The sequence below is a fragment of the Pteropus vampyrus genome, unplaced genomic scaffold (genome assembly GCF_000151845.1).
Source record: "Pteropus vampyrus isolate Shadow unplaced genomic scaffold, Pvam_2.0 Scaffold132, whole genome shotgun sequence".
NCBI lineage: Eukaryota > Metazoa > Chordata > Mammalia > Chiroptera > Pteropodidae > Pteropus > Pteropus vampyrus.
The window spans coordinates 1,062,686-1,083,395 of record NW_011888913.1 but is presented as its reverse complement, the minus strand read 5'-3'; the positions used below and the strand labels follow the sequence as shown (position 1 = coordinate 1,083,395).

Below are 20,710 nucleotides of genomic sequence, written 5' to 3'. Positions count from 1 at the left end.
ATTGTGTGGATGTGTGTGTGTGTGCGTGTATGTAACATATATAGTTTCATGAAACATGGGCCATCGTGCCAGATTGTCCAAATTCAAATTCTGGCTTCGAAACATTCTTATTCTGTTATTTTTGGCAATCACAATTTACTTAGTCTCTTAGAGTTTCAGTTTCCTCATGAGACCAGGACTTGGCATATTATCATTACGAATTTTGCTACCTGATGATGCAGTCAAACACTGACATTACTTCATATGCGACGCGGTATTCCTTGAGATGACTTCTGAATCTCTGATTCATTATTTCATAGGTTTATTGAACAACAATGAAAAGTTTTGACCCACAGTTGGTCTAGAACCTCTACTATAAGCTGGAATATGAAAATAATCGAGAGGCAGAATGAATTCTTGAGCTTACTGTGTATTTGTTTTCTGCTTTCTACAATCTCATAATAATAATATTCATCTTCATAAAAACAATGAATTATTGAGTTCTTATTACATGCCAGGCACTGTTCTAAGCATCTTGCATGCATTATCTCACTTGGCGTTTACAGTCCACTTACGAGGTTTATCGTTTCCAATCTTGTTTTGAATTTAAAAAAATAGACTTAAACTGTTTAAATGCTGTGCTGAGGTCATCTCCCCAGCAAAGCTGAGATGTGAACTCAGGAAGTGTATATATTTAGCTGTTATACCCCACTGTTCACAAGTAAATATCTGTTTGCTTCAAAAAAGACAACTGATTTTTTTCACCCTTTGTGATTTCATTGTTGGGGTCTGAGATGTTTTCAGTGATCCTAGAATTTATCTGTTCTTTCTATTCTAGTATCTTTCATATATTACGTTGTTCATCTCTATTTCATAATTAAGCAAAAAAGCTTCCTCTGTATTTTTAAGATCTTAATTATATTTTATTTTCATCATCATCATAATCATCAATATTTATACTCAATTTCAATAATGATAATATTGCTTTAATTTATGTCTTATGAATCAATTTTAAAGCTATAAAGTAATATTCATGTGTTGAGTACATTATAATATACATTCGCCATAGAAAAATGACTAATTTACTTAATCTATATGTCGTCAACTAGTAAAAAAGGGCGAATAACAATTTCAAATGCTGAAATAATAATGGATTTCGACCATATTCGTTTGGAACATTTCCTCCCACAGTCACTACTTTATGTTTCTGTGGACTTTTTAAAAAATTAATTTTGAAACAATTTTGAACTTAGAGCGAAGTTGCAAGTACAATGAAAACATCTTCCCTCCCACCCCCAAACCTTTTCTCTGAACATTTTGTTTGTTTTACTCAGCAGAAAAATAGGATCGATCAGCTTTACCTTTCCGTTACATTTCAGAGCGAGCTCAGTGTCTTTTCTCTTAACCACATTTTCTTGGCCATGAATGTCAAACTGGTACGACCGCTCGTTCGAGTTGGTGGTGACAATTGAGAGTGCCACGTGACACAGTGAAGAAAACACAGCTATGGAGCCAGCCAGCTGAAGCTAAGACTTTAGGTTTGGGAAGCCTGCAAATATATGGGCTAAAAGAACACAGATTTCGGAAGTAATCACTGCACCGTTAGGAAACCGTCCAGCGACTAATTAAAAGGAAGCAATCAGCCTTTCTGAGCTCTAAGTTTCTGGTCTGCCAAGTGCTCGTATTAACTGTTCAGTCCGATTTCGTAAGGATTAAGGAGGACGATATTCGTGTAATCTGTTCCTTAGGCTCCTTTGCAGTGTCTTCTCCCACTTTGGGCCTGTTTATAGGCTGATCTCAGGAACCACTTCCTGCCACGACACCAAAAACACAGGTCTAACAGCGAAGTCATCGATCTAAGTACCGATTTCCTAAACGTGTCTCTAGGAGCTGGGTCAGGTAATTATTCCGAATATCAAGAAGACATTTCCAACTTATTTTATTTAATTATTTGTTTTCCCTTCAAATAGTCTCTTCCTCTCCCTGACCCCAGACAGACCCCTCTCAACCTTTCTACTAGCCTGGCTCCAGCTCGCACCTCCCAGACCCCTCCCCTCCATCCCCTGACGAGCAGCTAGAAGAAGAGCTGTCACCAGAACGAAAGCCGGCCAACCGTCACATGCCAAACGACGGTGGTTCCCCACATTCACGCCGCCGATAAGCGCGAGGAAGGGGCTCCATCCTTCGGGGAACACTTCGTACAGTGCCTGGGACTGTATGGGTTAGTGGCACCTACAAAAGAGGCTCACAGATTTCTCTGCACCCGCGTTGGTGGTCACCATCCATCTGTCCTGTCCTGTCCGCTGAGGTCTTCACCGTTGCCCTTTCGTGACCACGCACAGTGTCAGTCACTCTCGCTTGAATCCGTACAACAAACACTGACCTCACCGGGAAGATTACCTTCCTTTGAACTTCAGGTAGTGCCTGTCTTCTCTCTGTCTCATGGGCTTAATGCCAGAGCGTGATCTTTAAGAAGCTCTTTTTTTCCTTTATCTCTGAGTTTGCTGTTGGAGCAAACTCACACTTTTTACTGGGTTATATAATGCACATTCGTGTTCTCTAGGCCACTCAGAGATTTTCTGAGATCTTTATAGATCGCTCTCAATAATCATTCCCCCATTGCTCGTATCATTGGAAGACTGATCCTTGAAATATGAAATGCTTGACTGGTACCCAAAGCTTTGTTTGTTGAGGTGTGCGTTTGCCTTTAACTAACACGCTGATGACATGGAAGACGGCTTCCAAGTTTAGATCGAGTAACTGCCTGTGCGTAGCCATTGGATGTTGTTAGATCGAGAATGAACACTTACGAGATAGTGTGGCTTCCAGGGACTGGTCTAGGCAGACGCGGAGGCAGGAACTGTGTTCAGCATATTAATATCCTCTGCTTTTACACTTCCCACCTCCGTCTACCCTGCTTCCATTCCCTCCTCCATCTTCCGTGCTCACCTTAGAAGCCTGTCTGGCGACTCCCCCATGCAGATGTTTATTCTGGACTAGTGTCTTGGCTGGAGAACGGCCCCCATGGGACAGTCTCTCCTGAGAAGGGGTTTCACCTGGTGGGGAATGGTCCTTCCTCCAGCTGGGGCCATCTGCATTTTCAGTGATAACTTAGCTGGATGGAAAAACCTGCTGGCTTCTAAGGAATGAAACATGGAGGTTATAATTTTAGGCAGGGGGATAAGCCAAAGAGCGATAGGAACAACTTCTGACTATGAGGACATTGCAAAATCCTTTACTCATAGAGTCCATGCTTTCATTAGCCGGTGCTCATCAGCACCTGCTATGTGTTAGGCACAGGAAGTGATGGCCACAGAGCGTGTCCCTGTCCTCGAGGGCAGAGTAGGATGCAGACAGACAGTCAGGGTAGGTACACCAGGTCAGGGCTGCATTAGAAACAAAACCAGCTTAACAACCTTTCTTAACTATGTGCGAACATTGGAGCCTCAGAAAAAACTAGCCTTTCCCCCTTTTCTATTTCTTGAACGTAGATGATACTTTTTAGCTACACTCAACACGCAGGGAGAATCTGTCTTTTTTTGTGACGAGAAATAAAAGTCGGCATTTTAAAGGCATTTAACATGTTCTGAAATGAGAGGTTATCTCACCTTCAGGGCACTTATACGACATCATAGCCCGACGTGTCCTTCATGTGACCTTGGGCGAGTCCTTCGCCCGCTTAGGCCTCCGTTTGCTCATTTACAAGAGCACTGCATAGAACTCGACGTCGTCTAAGGCTGTTGTCACGCGAACAATCTCACTCTGTGGAACCGCTCACTAGTCCATGAAAACATACAGATCCGTGAAAACTGATCATTCGATTTCTCGAAACAAGATTGTATGGATTGCCGCGTTCCCCTGTTTTATATGAAAGTAAGTTGAACTTTGGGGCCTGTCAGTCTGTTCCGGCCCCTATAACGAAATGCCATAGACTGGTTTATAAACAACAGAAATTAGTCTGTCACGGCTCTGGAGGAGTGGTCCAAGATCAGTCCAGTAGCTGGCAGATCCTGCGTGGCGAGGGTCTCCCCGGGGCACGTGTCGGAGACAGGAGTCAGCTCTCTGGGCCTTTTTTGTAAGGTCACTAACTCCTTCCTGAGGGCTCCACCCTCGTAACCCCATCGCATCCCAAGGCCCGCCTCCTAATCCGTCATCTCAGGGGTCAGGTTTTGAACTTAAGAATTTTCGGGCACAGAAATGTTCAGTTATGGTAAAGTGCCTTGTGCACATCACTATGACTAATAACCGGCGGCGGGGGCGGATGACCACGCCCACGCTGTCTAATTGTGAATTCTCCACTGTTTCTTTTTATTCAAATTGGGAGACAATAGATTCAGAATCTTCACTCCGTGCATTCAACAAAACTTCCCCTTGATAATCAGTTCTTAAAATAGCTCTACAATAACAAAATATCGATCGTCTCTTTTATTTACTTTCTTTTGACTTTATAATAACGGGAATTTAAATTCATTAAAGGTCATGTGGTGTCCACGTTGTATGGAACAGTAGAAAATCAATAACGGTAAGCAAAATCGAGGGTTCTTTATACATTATTGCCTCTCCCCCCCGACAACAACCCTAAAAACTTAAGCATTATTACTATGACTATAAAGGATGTAATTTTTCCTATTGACTGAAATTTTAGTCCAAATGTTACAGTTGAGAAAAATAGGTAAAAATAATCCTAAATTCAAAAGACAGCAGTTAAATATATCCATGGGGAATTTAAGTAACCAAGCTCGTGCTTCAAATTTCACCCTGAGCTTCTCAAAGACCTTTATTAAATACAAAATTGAAAATTCACAAAGTCTTAGAATAGGAGAATTTTTACCCCGGTTAGGGATTCTCTAAGAAAACTAGTCTTTGAAGTATGTGGGTTTCTGTTAGAAGTGACACTAGGCATGGCTCCCACCAAGATGCACTGGAGTATTGTGGCGAGAGAGATCTGGGGACATGTGTGCCCCGGAGTTGGGAAGCATACGTAAGCCAAAGACGTGGTGCCTGGTCCTTACTTGAAGAATGTCATGGGCCGGAGTCCGGTGGAGCAGCCTCTGATGGTGGTAGAAGCATCTGGGACAGAAGGAGGTCAAGCCTGCAGTCCTGCATCTTGGTGCAGCAAGAATGAGCGAGTTTCCTGTGGGCCAAGTGGTCACTGCCCAGCCAGGTGGACTGTCAAGGAGATCAAACCTCTTGGAGTCACGAGAATTGTCTGAAGCCATCAGTCAAAGAAGATGGCTCAGGGGAGAAGAATCCAAACTGCTGACGTCACTGCGCCCTTCGTGTGGGGACCACTGTTTAAACGCCACTCACGATGATTTATGAACAGTCAAGACAACTGGAGGTGTCGCCAGCTAAACGCGCAAACGTTTGCTGCTTTCTCTTTAACCTGTTCTTCCAACAGCTGGTCGCAAAGATGAAAAAGGGAGAAAAAAGAATGACACGTGTCTCCTTGCCTGCTCCAGGGCTTCCACAGAGGTGCTTTTCGAGGGATGGAATTGGGGGAGGGGGGAATGTTTTGGTGATATGCAGCAATTCCATTTCAAACAGCTGACATGTCTAAAAGCGAGTCGTAACGGTCATACCGAGAAGTTCCGTAAAAACTGAAGAGCTGTCGGATTCTCCCAAGGTCCCATTCCAGAATGGGAAAGGAATTCTACGCAAGTCAAAGGCTGTAGTTGGCAGTAAAGAGAGATGGTTGCATTTCAACCCCATCGAGAGAAGCCTAGTGAATTAGGTGTAAAACTGTGTGGCTGTGTTAGAAAGAAGAAAATAGAAACCTAGAACAGTTAAAACAACTCACCTAAGGTCACCCAGTTTGCAAATTACAGCAGGAAAATTAAAATCCCGTGCAGTCTGACCCTAGGCGCTTGCTCTCAGCACCTGTGCAGTTCTTAAAATGATAGATTTAGTCACAGGTATCTTCACAGTAAAGATGAACAAACTTTGACTCAGGTTTTACTTTGCTAACTATTGCAACGATGAGCGTTTAGCCTTAACCTCAGACCACGTGGGATCCTCCCATCCACCTACCGTACTTTCTCTGGAGAGCCAGCTCTGTGCCAGAGCTGCTTACTAGGCATCTCGCAAAGGTCCCCTCAACACAGCGTTTATGGCGCCCAAGCTGGACCTCACTGGCTCCACATCCCCACGGGCTGAAAATGCCCCCACGCCTGAGTCTTTTCCTGTGTTTTATTTGTTATCGATCAGCAGCACTGCGGTTCACCCAGAAATTCAAGTTCAAATTGTGCGAAGCACATTCGATTTTCCCCTTCCTGCTCATGGCGTCTTCGTCACCAGGTGCTTGGGAATCTCCTGTGCTTTCTTCCTTCTCCATCCCAGCCAAGTGTAGTCACCCGTCTCCTTTCACTCAGATACACTTTCCCATTCATCTGACCCATTCCTGCCAATTAGATGGAACAGAAATTGCATTGTATCCATTCCCCAAGAAGAACCATTCCGTCGCTCAGTGGACCATTGCTCACCGCGGCCTTCACGGTCTGATCCCTGTCTGTATATTTGGCCCTCTCCCACCACGCTCCTGTTGACGAAAGTCTTTCGTTCGTGAAATCCGTCTGCGATTACAGTCCTCTGTGCTTTTGCGCATGTTTTTCCTGCCTAGAATGTCTTTCTCGACTCATTCATTCATTTATGCATTTGTGAATTAAGTAAATATTGTACGCTTGCTCTGAGGGTCTATGGTACTGGGCACTGGGGATCTGGTGATAATCTAGACAAGAACCTTTTCCTCTCCTCTAAGTGCTGTCACCAGAGAGAGAGAGAGAGAGAGAGAGAGAGAGAGAGAGAGAAATGGAATTGATAACTTGTGCGCAATTTTTTTTCTGTGTTTTATTGTCTCGCAGAGATTGTATTTATGTAGAAATGGTTAGGATTAAATTCTAATGATCAGGCATAAAGTTATACATATTCAGATCTTTTTAGCTGGTGTTATAAAGATTTTGCCACAGCCAAGCGTACCCGTGGTTCAGAGGGAGGTGTCTGACCTCAGAGAGTTTGGTTACAATCACTTTGTCGCCATGGCCTTTGGCAGCTTTTGGGTCTCTCACCAAAAAAGTGGGAACAGCAGAGTCCAGCTCTTTGGGTTACTGTGACCATGTACGTAGAAGGCACGGAAGGTTTGGGCACGTTATTTATTGCAATCCTTATTCTTCTCTAGATTCGGTGTAAATACTTGAAACTTTAGTGAACATTTGAGTAAGAAGCATGGCGAGATCTGTCTCCAGGGCAGAAAAAATTATTTCTAAGTGGGCACTTTTAGTCATGACTTAAATGCAACCGCAGATTCCCCATTGGATTGAACTGATTATTCAATTAAATGATTATTTTGTCTTATTTTTTCTTTTTTGATTTTATCTGTTAAAATTTACTTGGCATCAACCACAGCCATTAAAGAGACAAAACGAGGAGAGCGAAGTAATAAAATCGTAACTTTTTGTTTTCTCTGAAAAGCTCTTTACCAGCCTTGGCCATATTTTTGTCAGATTCCTCACTATTTATCATCGGAAGTACAGCACTTCTTGCATTTTACCTTGTTGAGAGAAAATGCTCTACTTCAACCATAAAATTATTCTTCCTCAAATCTTCCTGCCTTAGGACTTTGCTTTAAATTCCCACAGCATCCACCTTCTAGGCTATACCCCCAGATCTGCAGTCGGTATGAACATTGTATTTTATTCTGTACAGTTTCCTGTCAGTCTGTTAAATATCTCCAGGCAGATTTCACCTCCCTCAACCTGAGGCTGTATCTTACTGTCTTTTGTGGGTCTTTTGGAATCAACATATACATATCGCTTATAGGTTGGTGATCAGAGAAAATAAAACAGAGTCAATGTTTTTTAAATCTTTAAATTAGTCACAGTCATTTCATCGAACTATCCCAAGGGCATTTCTAACGTTTGCTCATTTTAAGTTTCACATTACCAGCAATATACATTTCACATAAAAAGTGGAATTAAATAGTATCACTTGCTAGTAAAATACAGCCGTATTAAGAACAGCTTTTTCTTACACTACTCTATAAGTAAAAATATGTTTGTGAACACCAAAGCCATAAAGTTTTAAATAGAAAACTGAATTATAATAAACCTTCTTTAGCCTATGCATTACTAACAGCCCGTGTAAGTGGGAGCGGCCAGCAACATATAGTAAACTAGTCTAGTCACATATCAACCCTTTGGATGATGCTAAGAAGGCAGAAGATGTGTAAAAAAACCTTACAAGCACCAACTGCCAGATGTTACCTGGAAGCTCAAGAGACGGTGATCAGATCTGCTTATTGCAGAGTCTGGGTTAATAAAGCCTGAAGAAGGCTGCTAGGCCATTTCTCAATTCTTTTGCAGTATAATTTAGAAGTGGCTCTTTTAAGAATAAATACAAGTAAATAAAATCTGAAGTTTTTATGGGGCCCTGAAAAGAAATTTGATCTTTGTGACCGTGACGCAAATCGCTCTAATTTCAGACCTGAGACTCATTAACTATTGTGAACAATAATGTTTTTCCTAAAAACATTTCGAGTCGCATTGAAATTCCTAGGATATTGTGAAATAATATTTACGATACACTTTAGGGACTACGTTTTAATTTAATTTTCTAAAACATTACAAAATATTTTTCAGTGCATCGAAATCTAAGAATAAGCATGTTATAGAGCCAGCAGGAATTTACAAGGTAGCAGCGAGTTTGTCTACCGGTTGGTTATTCGTTTATTTGTGTGATTGGCACTGAAGATGACAAATAAATAGAACAGACCCTGCTCATCATCTCCTACCTGGAGAGGTGGGGGTCTGCGGCACACTTCAGGGTGACATGTTATGACAAAGGTAACATACGGCTTTAAGGAAGTTAAGGGGACCTGAACTCGGATGAGCTAGGTGATAGAGAAACACTCTCAAGAGGTAAAAGCAAATCTGATCGCGAAGCTCGTAGAAGCACAAGCTGGCAGGGAGGTACGGAAGGGCCTGCCAGGCTCCAGGACCAGGGTGGCCGGGGACGAAAGTGTTGCTACCGCTTTTCGGCCAAAACAATTGCAAGTATTTGGCTTGATTGAAATAAAGGCCGTGCTACACAAAGACATAAAAAGTGATGTGTTTGGAAAAGTTATCCAAGATGGAAGCCAGCATTTGCTATGCTAACGTATTTCAGTTTAGTCTTGAAACAATGGAAACCATGAAAAGATTCTACGTATGGATATGATCATAGCTGAAACATAGAAACAGCACTGGATCACAAGGTAGTAAATTGGAAGAGGGTGGAATTACTTATGAATCAGGAGGTTGTCCAGATGAATTAATCATGGTGCCAGTCGTAGCACCGAAGATAAACAGGAAGACAGAGCTTCAAGAATTATGCAGATGTCAAAATTTTTAACGTACGCTCTCTGATTACATGCAAAGAAAAAAAGACAGTGAGTTACCTTGGTACATCTCTGGACTGAGGCACCTTGGAAACATAGAAGTGAAGTAACCCCGTGTCTTTTTAGGTGACACATCAGCGTGTAACTCTATGCAGAAATAGATCATTTTTAGTTCACCACCGTCGCTGCACTTGGTGGACAGAATGTTAAGTTGCGAGCGTGCTCTGGGCGCCGGAGTCAGATGTGCTAGTCATTGGCTTGGAGGTGGCAGCAGTGATTGTGAGCGTGGACGGCATCGCTCCGCAGAGAGTTATCCGGAGAGATGAAGGCAAAACATCTGAGTAGGTGCGCTGGCATGGGAATAGGCAGGTCGCTCTTTGAGGACACCTAAAATAAGCGCTCGAATGGGTGGCCGGTGAGCCCCGGGGCCAAGCGAGCTTCAGGCGGTGGAGTCGGGGCTGGGGCACCGAGGAGGAGAGACCTAGTCACGTCGACGAGTGCGTGATGAGACGCCTGGAATACGATGATCCATCAGTGTTTGCAATTAGAAGAAGAAAATGATCGCCTTATTCAGTGCAGTTCTCCTCCCGCGGCAAAGGCAGAATGCAGACTGCAGACTGCAGAGAACGAAGTGGCGAATACAGCCGAGCGACCGGGGGCCTGAAAGTGCAGAATAACCCTCAGGAACTCGGCGGCGGAGGGAATAGTGAGATGATGCGAGGGCGAAGGATCTGAGGGGCGATGCGCCGTCAAGGGACAATTTTTAAAGTTGATTTTTTCAGTCGCTTCTTTATTTAAGACTTGGCTCCACGCGGCAGTAGGCTTAGGACAGATTCCTTATGCCTCGGTTCTGCCTGGCGAAAGCCACCTCCTCCCCGCCCATCCTACACCCAAACGCCGTCTGCTTCTGAAGATTCCTGGCAGCCTCCTCCTCTGCTCTCTCTGCTCGCTGAGAAATGCCAGCCCGCTCCCGGCCCCTGAGGCCCTGGCCATCCGTGTCGTTGTCCTTCTCCTCGCTGGGGATCCTCGTTTAGATGTCCGGTCCCTTCCAGCGCCCAATAACAGTGACGGGACAACGGTCTTCTGAAGACACGTGTGTGTTTGCTGCGGTGCTGAAGTTCACAGCTGGCTGCCACCCTCACGTCCGGGCTTTGAACGTGGTCCAGGATGTCGCGCGTGTGGCCGCGCGCCAGCTCCAGCAGCCCCGTTTCCCCTCCCGCAGCCCGGCTGCCCCTGGCCCGTCCTGTGGGTGACTTAACATCCACCGCACGACGGGATGGGACAGCCTGCGACCTTTCAGGGCTTTGTCTCCGATTCCAGCCGCATTCGTGGATCTGGGCACTGGCCTGAGGCATCCTCTGAGACACGCATTATGGTCTCTCCCAAATCACCCTTCTGCTTGTACAACCAGAAGTCTCTCTTTTCTCGGTGGGAGGATTAGTTTTCTCCCGCATGGATACCCTCCGGCTATATTCAGAAGTGTCTTAACCCACCTGTTTAATACGGTTTAGTCTCCAACTAGGATAAGGCACCACTGCTCCCCGCAGGGGCCACGTCGCTTGCAGAGCCACAGTGATGAGATGGGATCTTGACCGAGCATACCCGTACGCGCGGTGCCTCCGTGGGGGAGCTGCTGAGGACCCTACTCTGTCCTTATCCCATTAATTTTTCAGTCTACTTTTGGGCAAAGGAGGTAACTATTTGCTCGTGTTCCAATAACTAAACACAGGCTAGAGTAAACCACACAGAGATCTATTTTAACGGCCAAAGTAGAAGCTGGATGTTAAAATATAACTTTAAACTTTATGAGTGTGAATTCTGCCGGGCACGTCGGCGATGTGGTAGGACTGGAAAACACAACAGTGATGATGATGATAATAATAGTAATAATAATAATTATTATTGCTTTCATAATAAGATTTAATAACTGGTGGGAGTGTCTTGGATATTTTCGACCCTTTATTCTTCCATAAAAAACAATCGGCTTCTCACATTCCCTTAAAGAAAACCGCGCGTGGGGTTAGGTGGTCCATCGATCAGGTCCACGAGGATGCTTAACCATTTTTGGTAAGTTGGGCATTGTACTTCATGAACGTGGTGCCGAGTGGGTGATTCTCATCCTGTTTAGGTTTTATTTCGTGCCTTTCACTACCATTCACTTCTAAATCTTTTCGAGATTCTTCTTTGACTCATGCTTTTTTTTTTTTTTTTTGCAATAATTGTGGTTTTCAACTTCTCAATGAAATGTATATGTTTCTGTGAGCTTCTAATTTAAGTTGTATTTTGATGGGAAATGTAGAGCATTTCTTGTTACTGTCTCATCTGTTTACTTGTCTTTCTTGCATTTGAGACAGTTCTCAGATCATTTTTCTCTCGGAACTGCATCCTCAAACTTTCCTTGAGAACAGGTTCTTTGGAGATGAAAATCCCTCAGTGTTTACTGACTCTCTACATGTTTTCACTTCCCTTCTATCCTGGAAAGTTCCTTTTGCTGACTGACAGTTCTCGGTTGACAGGTCTTAGTAGATATTATTTGAATGTCTGTCGGCTCGCGTTTTTGCCATGGACTGTCTGCAATCATTCTGTCATTTCCTTTCATTGACGTGGCCTTTCTTGCTGCCCCGTCAATATTTTATCTTCATCTTCTGTGTTTAGGGATTCTAATGCCGTGCATCTAGGGATGGATTTCCGTTTATCTGATTGATTAGTTGATTGATCAATCGATCGTAGAGGTTTGTGTACTTTCTAGATCAGTGCTTTCATATTTTCATCAGTCCTGAAAGTTTTGTAACTATATGATTTTTTTAAATATTGCCAATTTTCAATCCTGTTCTTTGACAAACTTATATATGGAAATCCTGTTTTCGATTTCTTTGCTTTTCATAATTTCTTATTGTGTATTTATTTTTGCAAATGCCTTTTTTCGAAGCATCGCATGCGTGTCTATGTGTATCTACAGGGCAGTTATACTCTAGTCGATGATTCGAACTCTAAGACCTACTGTGCGCTGTTGCTGCTGGCTGTCATGTCGAGATAGATGCCCTTTCTCCTTTTTGTCAGCTCTTTTATGTCTTCGAATTCCAAGTACAAACTTTATTTCTATTGCAAGAATGTTGATGATGATGATAATAATAATAACAACAATAATAACAATAATAAAAAGAGGGAGATTTTCAGAACTTGCCATGAGCTTAGTCCTACTTTGCCGGCCCTTTTTTCATCTTGTAATCTGTTGCCATTTGTCGAGTCATGTGGGGAAATTTTCCTCCCAAGATGACTTGTCCTGCTTTGTTTCTGCCAGTAGCACAGGATGACGCCTGACTGATACCTCCCAACACCCCTTCAAGGTGTGGGTGCAGGAGAGACCCCCAGGCCCCCTTCCCCGTGTGCTCTTCCCTGAGTTCATGGAAGCAGTGCTCTGGGAGCTCGCACGTGAGAAACCCATTCCCACATGCCAAACGTTCAGGCCAGTGTCCTGCGCCTTTGCTCCCAAACTTCCCTCCTCCTCTGGGCCTTTCTTCTTGCCCGAGACTCCAGGTGTTTCTGTCCCAGCTGCTGCAGGTCACTCCAGGTCACTCCAGGCCACTCCAGGCGCCACCAGCACGGCAGGGGCTCAGCTTGTGGCTATGGGACTGTTTGAGCCCGAGGGTCATCCTGTGACTAGTGACAGCTACAGGGCCTCCGTGAGTGTGACCCTCAAGAGGAAGGGGTGTGTGTGTGTGTGTGTGTGTGTGTGTGTGTGTGTGTTTATGGTGCTTCTCAGAACTGGCCGTTCATATGACAAGAAACAGAAATTCTCAGTCATTTTCAAATAATATTTGACACTAAATATATTAAACATGAAAAATAATTATCAAGAATATATTTAAAATCCTGCAGACCCACTGCCGAGCCTTTATAAATAGTGGAAGGTTGCCATTAAATCAGTAACTTACAAACTTGAGAATCACTAAATACATAGAAATACCATCTATAGTTTCTAAGTCATCAGAGAAGTAAAAGGGAAGAGAGAGATCTTACAGATCAGATGAAAGGCAGGAAAAACAGAAACAGGAAATGTGGAGAAAGAGGAGCACTGAGCAAACCCAGAATATGATGGTAAAAGTAAACTCAGATGTGTTACTAATCAACAGAAACATAAAGAGAAATGCACAAATTAAAGAACTGTGACAAGTGGATTAGACCAAGGGAAAAAACCCAGCCACACAGTATTCATAAGAAACATGCCTGAAACTAAAATCTCACTATACACATGCCGAAAGGTTGAAAATTAAGGAATATGGAAAGAGAAGCCTCGACTGAAAGACAAACCCCCTTCCTGACCTCTTCCTATGCCCGTCGTGGCTGGCCATCGAGCCCGCAGCTGGAGATGGCTCACTTGATTAGAACTTCCACAAGGACGGTGACAACTCCTCTTGTTCTCCTGTTCCAACGAGAGGATCTTAATTTTATATTTAATCTGATATCTCCTTTATGATAATTTAAGTGGCTTTTCTTACCTCGAGAAAGGAAATAAGTATTGGGGACGCCTTGTCGTGTGACGATGCCCTCCGCGGTTAGCGACTGCTTCCCAGAACACTTTCTATCGTCCAGAGGGGCCACCTAATTCACCTGCACCGAGTCCGCAGAGACAGATAACAATAAAGTCAATTTCAGATCGTGATTCCGAGGCTCACAGAAAGTTTACGAGAAGAGAAACTTATTAATAGTAGAATGCTGTGAAAATATCATTTGAAATAAAGTTACCTTCTGCCAACTCCCATGACGCGATTTGAGAGCCTTAGTTCTTATAAACAGATATTCCGCCAGTGCCCACTAAATGTCATGAATTCTGAGAGACAGATTGACTGTGATTAAAACAAACCGAAACACGCTACCTACGTTCAAAGTGCGTATCGAATCTGTCAGGAGTTTGGGGAGAGGAAACATTATTACTGTAGATCAAAATGCTACAGCCATAAAGTCGTGTAATAAAGTCAAGCCCTCGTTCCCAACAAGTATTTTTCACGAAGCAGCCAGCGCGATCTTCTAAAGTCGGTCGAAGACTCTCCTCCATTTAACCATTCTCTGGTTCTTTGTGCCCAGATCACAGTCCTTCCATCGTTGCCAAGCTTCTCTTTCATGAAGAGCCAGGTACTGAATACTTGGGGGCCACAGCATCTCTGTGGCATTTGCCCAGCTTTGCATACGTGGGTGGGCAGGGATGTGTTTTTTGAATATCTTTTTTTTTTTGGAGAGAAGGAGTTTGGAGAATTTATTGCTGCCCTTGCTTTCCTTGTTCGTGTTTGTCCAGAAATCTGATTGTATATGCGAATTTAATAATTCATAAAACTGTCTGCCATGAGTTAAGTCTTCAGCTTTTATTCCTATCACAATCCATGCTGTTCTGATAATAGTAGCACAATTATTATTTATTTCACAGCTACAAGATACACAAAACTCAGGCATAGAAAAATGTCACTCTCAAAACTGAACTCACTTCTTTGACTCTCGGCTCATAGTTTTGCTTGGCAGTAGACAACTTAATTTCATCCAGGAATTTCTTCTTTTAAGTTGTACTAAAGATTCAACTCACTTCGTTTTTTTTCAGGCGAGGCAACCCTTTGTTGACCTCACAGATTGCAAGGACTTTGTCAGCTTACGATCCCTTATTTTTTTATTTTTTACGTTTATAGCACCTGGTCTTCCTAGGTGGTCTCCCATCCAAGTACTAACCAGGCCCGACCCTGCTTAGCTTCCGAGATCAGACGGGATCGGGCTTGTTCAGGGTGGCATGGCCGTAGACTCAACTCACTTTCTTTTGACGCCCTCTGTGCAATGACGCCCCTGCTTTCCACCCACCCCCTCGTCCCAGGTTCTGGGAGGGACGGTTAGGATGGGGTGTCCTTTATCTCGTCTTCTTTATTATCCATACCATGGGGTGGCTGCTGCCACCACCACAGTCACACCGGTGGTGTAGGCTGTGCCCTGTGCCCCCTCACCTGCCCGGCACGTTGAACAAACTGAGCTCCCTGACATCGTGAGCCCACGGAGCCAGGTGCCCCTGCCCGGTCCACCTCCCCACCTCCTGCCCAGCCACCCCTCCCGAACCCCTCAAGCCTCTGGAGACGGACCCTAGTCAAGCGCCAAGCCTGTCCGTCTCTTCGTAATCGTCTAGGTTATCAGATCATCACAGGGCTTGTGTTTGAATAATCCTTATTTTATTATTATAATTGTCCTGTTTTATCATTAATTGTTGTCGTTAATCTCTTCCTGCACCTGATTTATAGATTAAAATTTATCGCAGGTATGTGCGTACGGGTGAAAGCATAGTATACGTACGTAGGGTTTGGGAGCATCCACGGGGTCTTGGAGCGTATCCCCCACAGGCGATGCGAGACGGCTGTACCCGTGTTCAGATCCCAGCTTGGCCCCTGTCATACTGTGTGTTCTCAGTCACCCCAAGTCTCGCTTTCTTCAACTTTAAAATTTGGAAAGAAAACCACTCTGTGAGTTAGGCACTATTGTGAGGATTATTGGTAAAGTTTCTACCCAGGGCCTGGCACTCAGGAAGGGCTTGCTAAGTGTTGCCTGATTCCTCTGGGCTCGAATCCCACACTTTTATTTACTTAAGTTAAGAAACGAACATAAAAGGCAAAAAGACCTCAGCTCCGAGATAAATGGGAGCTGAGTCACGGAGAAGGCGCAGTGTGTTCGTTCGGAGTTGGGAAGCCAAGGGGGTGAGGGCTGTTTCCCAGGCGGGGGACAGGCCAGGGAGACACACAGGACATGTCAGGAAGGCCCCGCGCCATCGGGATTCATCAGCCTTCTCCAGAGAAGCAAAATCGGTGCTACACGCCGTGTAGACGAGACTCATTGTAGGGAATGGGCTTGCGTGATGATGGAGCCTCGGTTGTCCACATACCTACAGTCGGCAGGCCGGAGACCCCAGAGAGCCGGTGGCACAGTCAGTCTCATCCTGTCTCCGAAGGCCCGGGAACCGGGAGAGAGGGTGGTGTAGTCGATGAAAAAGTGGGCAGCTGCAGGCCCAGGAAGAGTGATCCTGCAGCCTGCGTCCGAGGACAGGAGGAAGCTGGCGTCTCGGCTCCGAAGTCTGGCGGAGGGTCCCTGCTCACTCAAGATCGCCTCTTGTTCTGTCGAGGGCTTCAACCCACCCAGTGGGGAGCCCCACGTACCCACACCTAGGAGGGCCGTCTTCTTGACTTCCTCTGGAATTCAGAGGGGAATCTCATCCAGAAACACCTTCGTGGACACAGCTGGGAGAATGCTCGGCTGGACATCTGGGCGACCCAGAGCCCAGTCCAGTTCAGCCATTAACCATCACATCACCCTACATATTTTTGAAGCCGCGGCAAGGAGGTGAGACCCGTGCTGAGCAAACAGCGCCGCCACCAGGAGAGCGAGGGGGCCCAGGTGGAGGGGGCGGCGTCCTCCGCGCAGTTGGGTGGGGAGGGCAGAGAGCGTCAGGCTGCGTGTCCCGTGGCTGACTTTCCTCTGCGTGGGTCCCGACACGGTGACCTCTCCGTTGAATTGCTCCACATCGAGGTACATTGTCATTAGTTGAAATTTTGGAAACAGGAGCTTATAAAATTTAAGTCTAACACATTTACTCTTGGTTTTTCCTGAAACATGAAAAATAAAAATTACTTCTTATTCTCTCATGTTTTTATGTAAAAATTAAATGAACATTAATGCATATCCATAGGTCAAAAGGCCTCTCTAAAATTTTTCACAGTAGCTCATAAATTTGAGTTTTTCCATTTCTGTAGCTTTCAGTTGAAATGTTCTTCACCGCCTTCTAGAACAAAAGCAAAACCAGAAAACTTTGAACCTTTTTGGCGCCACAATAATGTAAACATGTTTGAGTTTTTATTGTGTGCATCTCTCACCAACAAAATAAATTTTGAAATAGAGACTGGGAGTGTTTCTTTTTAAATAGAATGAGCTAAGAGAAATAAGTCTTGATCTAGTATAATATTTAAATTTAATATCCTGAAATTATATTCTTCTTCATGTCGAATATAGTTCAAAATAAGTTTTATGTATTTAAAGAAAAAGTATACTTTTAATTTTCAACATATTTTATTTAGAAACATCTCTACATTCAATATTGCATTTTGTGCTCAATATTATTTTATTTTTGCTGCATGTCTCCCTATTTGGGAATTTCCATGACAGTTGACAATAAGAAATTTCAACGTTTAAGGAAAGAAATTTTAAACATGCAAATTAAGGAATGAAATTACAATTATATTTTACTGTTTTTAAATATTTCCATTTAGTTTCTTTAATTCCAGATTTTGTTATATATTTAAGTGTTGGCATCCTTGAGTTTAAAGGCTTGATTATGTGGATAAAACTTAGAAATGTTATGAAAATATCTCATTTTGAAATCAATCCAACATTGATATCAAATATTTTTCAAATCATAGCGTTACTTAATTACAAAGTGTTAAACAGTTCTCAACAACTCAGCAATTATAGAGCTCTTTAGAATCTCAACGTTTTCTGTAAAGTGAGCCCTGTGGAATGTATAAACAAACTAAGGATTGTTTTAATAATATATGCAGTATTAGAATGAAACGTGTTAGTCTTCCTGTGACAGACTCCCGTTATTCCGGTTGAGCTGGGTGTGATTGCCATGTGATTGCTGTGGTTTTACATCCAAGCCCTCCAGAATAATTCTCAACAGAAATTGGGAAGGAAGTTCAGAGACGAAGAGGAAGAAAGTACAGGGAAAGGAAAAAGGGAGGAGGAGGGAGAATATGGACCGATGATTTAGATCCTCCATGGCTTTTCAAGTCAGTGGTAGATAAGAAATAAGTAAATAAATAAAAGAAAAAACGGACCACTTTGTGGAGTTTATCAACATTTCGATCTAAATTAGTGGGAAACTAGAATTATATATATGTATACACACATGTTCATATTTTAGCTAATTTTTAATTTTCTGTGCTGTTAATATTGGAAAATTATACGTAAGATTAAATTACAGTGACTATCATGGGCATTTCAAAAGTACATATTGCTTATTTGCTTTATTTGACTAATAGGTAAATAATAAAATCTTTTCATAAAATTATAGTTAGCATAATATTTTATGATATAATTTTCCCCAAAGAAATACCACAATATAAATAATAATAATATTATAATATAAATTTTTTGTCCTTAAGTTCATCATAACATCGCGATAAGCGATGAATTCTCTGGAATAAAAAATGTTTCATGTTTAATTTTAAAATCTGAAAATACTAGGCTAAATAAAAACTTTTTTCCCAAAGAATGGACTTAAAATGGTATTTTGTTCTGAAAATGAAATTGCATAGTTTTATTCTGAAGAAGAAGAACATGAGAAGCTTCTAAACTCTTTCGCTCTGCCCAAGAATTGGAGCACTCCATGGCAGAATGTCCTAAACTGCTCATTGCGCCTTGATAGTGTTTCTGAAATAAGGAGAGGCATATCTCCAGAAGCAGAAATCCTCATATGTAATATTGTCAATATTTTTTAATATCCCGAAATTGCAAGAGGCAAGTGCATAAGAGAACATTATATTTTTCACTTGGAAATTTCGCCTTTAGGAGTCTTCTGAAAGTGAATAAATGGCGTGGTCAAATTCATTTTATGTATCATTCCTGCTAGTTCCCAAACAATTAATTGCTAAAAATGTAGGTATCCTTTTAGTTTTATTTTTCGCTATCGTTTGGTATCTTTGATTAATAATAACTACTAAAAATCAAGAAGTAGAAGGGTTAGATTTTCTTACTGCATGCCAACCAAAAGCTCATGTTATTTAAGGCAAAAAAAAAAAAAAAAAAAGATTGATAGCTCTGTGTGCATGATAACCAGTCATCTCGAGGCTCAAGTGGGCGAGGAGGCATCCTAGCTCGCTCACACTGCCCTTTACTTGGCTCGTTCTTCAGTGGTCGTTGCTCAGAGACAGTATGTCCCTACTTTGTAGGCTTCTCTGTTGGGTAGTTCATCGTATGAGAACTGACTGCCCTCGTAGCAAACGAAAGAGAGAGAAACAGAGAAGGAGAGCAAGATGGAAGTCACTGTTTCTGTAAGAGATCTCAGAGGTGACTGCCCAGCACCATCGCTGGGAGTGAGTCACTGTTTGTTGGCAGTGAGTCACCAGCTCATACTCCAGGGAGAGCGATCACACAAGGGCACAGTTACTAGGCAGTGGGACAGTGAGGGCCAATGTAGAGGCTCCTTATTACAGGCTATTTCGATCCTTGTATGTAGGTTTGTGAACAGCGATGACCTTTTGGTGTTTGTATCAACTTTTGTTGAGTTAAAAAAAAAAAATCTAAAATTTAGTGTGGTAAAGTGGTAACGATGCATATTTCTCACATTTTTGTTGGCTGATGAGTTGGTTCTCCTGCTTCCTGCATTGATGAGCACAGGAGTGGTCCAACACCATGGCTCCCGTGGCGGGCAGTTGGTGTTGGCCACAAGCCTTTTATGTCAATTTAGCTCAAAAATTATATGTGAAACACTGGAAGAAGGTAGGACCAAGGCAAAGAGACTGGTTGGGATTTGATGCCCTAACGATGAAGGCTGGAACAAGAAAACCATAGTGGACTGGAGAGGGAGATTGGTTCTGAGAGATTTTACATGATAATTGAAAGCTCTTCGTTATCTTTTTTGATTAAAGGAAAGTGTGAAGAAGTCAAATCAATACTGTCTTTGAAGTTTTCAGCTCAGCTAATCAGGAGAAGGCTAAGGATTGATACAAATGAAAAGTCTAAGGGGAAAAAATTGATCGATGGGATCCTATCGGTTATGCTCTCTGGCTAAACACAAGGGGCGTAATTCTCTCTTTCTCCCCTAAAAATTACGGTATTGACTTATAATGCTTTAGTCCATTACTTTGGGGAAACTCTGGATTATTTTCAGACTTCTTAATGAAATAACTGTAGATGCTCTTATATTTGAATGATAGAAAGTTGAGCAGAGGAAGTCCAGATTTAGCAAGTGTCTCAACAAACAGCTGGCTTAAGAGCACATGGATCGCTCTGTGTTTTCACAGTGCAGCGCCATTTCTGCAATTACACAAATGTTTTTAAATGCCAGTGGAAAGAAATGTCAGCATAGCTCCACTGAAAATTCTAAGGCACATTTTAATGAACGTTTCCGCGTTGTGTTTCATAGAGGCTGGAAATGTGCTTGATTCTCATAAGCCTTAGAAGATGATCGATTTGGGGTCCAAGTGGCCTCTGACAGTCTAGCTCTGTCTAGAGCTCACCCCAGTCCACCAGGATGGAGTTCCACTTCTGAGAAATAATTCCTTTTCAGAGGTAGAGCGGTCTTTTTCAATATGTGGTTCAAAAGTAGGTCCCTGACTCTGATCACTT

The 20,710-nt window shown here is 43.0% G+C and overlaps 1 protein-coding gene and 1 non-coding gene across 2 annotated transcripts in view; one reads left to right on the top strand and one right to left on the bottom strand.

Moving 5' to 3' along the window:
• The window catches only part of NETO1 (neuropilin and tolloid like 1), an 86,031-nt gene that overhangs the window by 22,977 nt on the left and 42,344 nt on the right, over positions 1 to 20,710 (top strand). The gene's annotated exons all lie outside the window — the stretch shown is intronic.
• Positions 15,016 to 15,134, bottom strand: LOC111744324. The gene has a single exon (XR_002782108.1). It is a non-coding gene; the product is annotated as a 5S ribosomal RNA (ribosomal RNA).